The sequence below is a fragment of the Prenolepis imparis genome, unplaced genomic scaffold (genome assembly GCF_030444845.1).
Source record: "Prenolepis imparis isolate NDT839.2.m4 unplaced genomic scaffold, iyPreImpa1.0 SCAF_516, whole genome shotgun sequence".
Taxonomy (NCBI): Eukaryota; Metazoa; Arthropoda; class Insecta; order Hymenoptera; family Formicidae; genus Prenolepis; species Prenolepis imparis.
In genome coordinates this window covers 14220-17348 of record NW_028141674.1, presented here as the reverse complement: position 1 = coordinate 17348, position 3129 = coordinate 14220, and the positions used below count along the sequence as shown (strand labels likewise).

The 3129-nt window shown below is 34.1% G+C and overlaps 1 pseudogene; it reads left to right on the top strand.

Annotated features, from left to right (window-relative positions):
• Positions 1-208: 208 nt before the first annotated feature.
• Positions 209-2692, top strand: LOC145948643 (uncharacterized; annotated as a pseudogene).
• Positions 2693-3129: the final 437 nt, after the last annotated feature.

Here is a 3129-nt window from a genome sequence, read left to right as displayed (position 1 = left end):
AAAATAACCTTTTCTGTTACGGAATAGTTCAGCATTTTCCCCACCTGCAATAATCAAAATATTTATGCAATATATTAATAAATTTATTTTAGATAAATAAAGTAATTAAAAAAATATATCCTTGTTTTTTCGTATTAGTAAAAGAATCAGAGAGCCCGATTGCAATTTGCCGAAAATCATAAAGACTGGACTGTGCAGGACTGGAAAAATGTATTATTCTCTGATAAATCAAAATTTAAATTATTTGGAAGTGACGGAAAACAATATGTTCGACCCTGTTGGTGCCAGATATGATTGTAAATATCAAATACTAATAGTGAAACACGGTGGAGATGGAGTCATAGTCTGGGGAGCCTTTTCGTATGAAGGATTGGGTCCGTTGGTAGAAATTGAAGGTGTGATGGATCGCTTCATGTATAAGGATATACTAGACAAACAAATACTTCCTTATGCCAAGGATAATATGCCTCATGGATGGATTTTCCAACATGATAGAGATCCAAAACATGCTTCAAAGATCGTATCACAATATTTATCTACCAAAAAAGTGTAAGTCTTAGAATGACCTGCTCAGTCTCCGGATTTAAATCCTATTGAGCATCTTTGGGATGAATTTGGTCGCCGAGTAGCCAACAAAAAACATTCGAATAAACGAGACTTATTCAACACTTTGAATGAAGAATGGAGAAAAATCCTTCGAGACTTAATCATCCGTTTAATCGAGTTAATGCCACGTCATTGCGCAGCAGTCATTATTTCTAAGGGAATAGCTACTAAATATTAAATATTAAATATTAAATATTATTATTTTTGTGATTTAAAGTAACTTAAAGTTCCTGGCCCGATACTTATGATCATGCATCTTTTGCATTATGTTAAATAAAAAAATAATTTTAACTATTATTTTATTATTAACAACGCTTATTCATAGTAAAACATGTTATTATATGTAGAATTAATCTTTTTTTTTTTGTTCATTGTTCCTAAACCCAAAATATGGAAAAAAAATCTACTTGGCCCGAAACTTTTGATCGCCACTGTATGTACGAGTATATATTAATGATATAACACGAGAATCATGATAGATTTATACAAGATATATAATATATATGATTTATTAATTTATTACTTAATTGTAGTCTAAGTTAGCGAAAGCTCTGTGGACTCTTTCGGATGACTACGAAAGTATCCCAAATTTGTGGGGTTCCGTACACAGCATTGCCATTAGTCACCCTGATCTCAGTGGACAATGAGATTCCGATGTTAATAAAGCGAAAGGAGGCAAAATCGTATGGCACGAAGAAGCTGATCGAAGGTGCATTTTCGCCTGGTGGTAACTGTGTGATCATCGAGGATGTCATCACGAGTGGTAGCAGTATTCTGGAAACCGTTGATGCTTTGAAGAAGGAACACCTGAATATAACAGAAGCGTATGTGATAATCGATAGGCAGCAAGGTGGCAGAAAGAATCTTGAGAATCATGGAATCAAGGTCAAGTGTTTATACGTGATGACGCAGCTCATGGAATATCTCTTTGAGGCCGGAAAGATTACGTCGGAAATTGTCAAGGATGTTAACGATTATCTGACAACAAATCAGGCTCCAAACGTTTCCATTCAAGGTAAATTATTTTGATGGATATTTCATATGTGTGACTTATATAATTTATCATTAATATTTGTTTTTGCTTATAGACACTGTAGCTATACCGGATGATAGATTGAGACTGCCGTACAGTAAACGCGCAAAATTAGCAAAAAATCCATTAGCCTCGCAGCTGCTGGAACTAATGGAGTTTTTAAGCAAAGCAATCTCTGTCTGGCGGCCGATATGAAAAAAACGATTTTATAGTTAGCAAATGTAGCTGATCCTCACATAGCTGTGCTGAAGACCCACGTAGACATCATAGAAGACTTTAACGAGAATTTTATTCTTCAACTGAAGGAGTTAGCGAAGCGGCACAAGTTTCTACTGATGGAAGACCGCAAGTTTGGCAACATCGGCAACACGGTGTCGTTGCAATATAGATGTGGTTTATATAAGATCGCCGAATGGGCCGATCTGATCACAGTGCATCCGATATCCGGCGCATCCGTTATCGACGCGTTAAAGAAAGGTCTGGAGAACATCACGGAACCTCGCGGCATCTTCCTCATCGCTGAAATGTCATCCAAGGGTGCGTTGACCACCGGCGATTATCTGAAAAGCGCGGTGTCGATGGCGAAGGAGGTTTCTGATCTTGTAGTCGGCCTTGTGTGTCAATCCAATCTTTTTGCGGAATATGGACTGCTTCAATTGACGCCTGGCGTCAAGTTATCCAAAAGCGATGATGGGTTAGATCAACAATATAACAATCCGGAATCGGTTATCAATGCGGGTGCCGATTTGGCTGTTGTCGGTAGAGGCATCACGGAAGCCTCCTATGGTTATTTAAAGGCTACTTTAGAATATAAAAAACAACTCTGGAATATACGAAAAACAGATAAACTCATCCAATATGTGATAATAAAATATATAATTCGCAAACTATTTTTATATAATCTTTTCTCATATTACAGCTGGGTCTGTAGATTTGGCTGTTGTCGGTAGAGGCATCACGGAAGCCTCCTATGATTATTTAAAGGCTACTTTAGAATATAAAAAACAACTCTGGAATGCGTACGAAAAACGAATAAACTCATTCGATATGTGATAATAAAATATATAATCCGCAAACTATTTTTATATAATCTTTTCTCATATTACAACTGGGTCTGTAGAGTTTTTGAAATTATAATTATTTATTCTTTATTTTGAATTTTTCAAACTGTAATTATCTATTCTTTATTTTGATATGCTATTTAACATATATGATTTATTTTGAAGTATTCTTTCTACAATATATGAAAGATAAGCATATAGTTTATAAATATAAATTTTTATAAAACACTATAAATATAGACAACTCAAATTATAATAAAATAATACATCAAATACTGAGATCATACTGCTTAAGCATTTATGTTATTATCTATTTTTATATGACTCATAATTATAATTATACTTTTATAATTATATAATAAGAAAGAGAAATTATAACACTATGAAATTAATACTATACATGTCAAATTCGTTATTAGTTGATTTTTA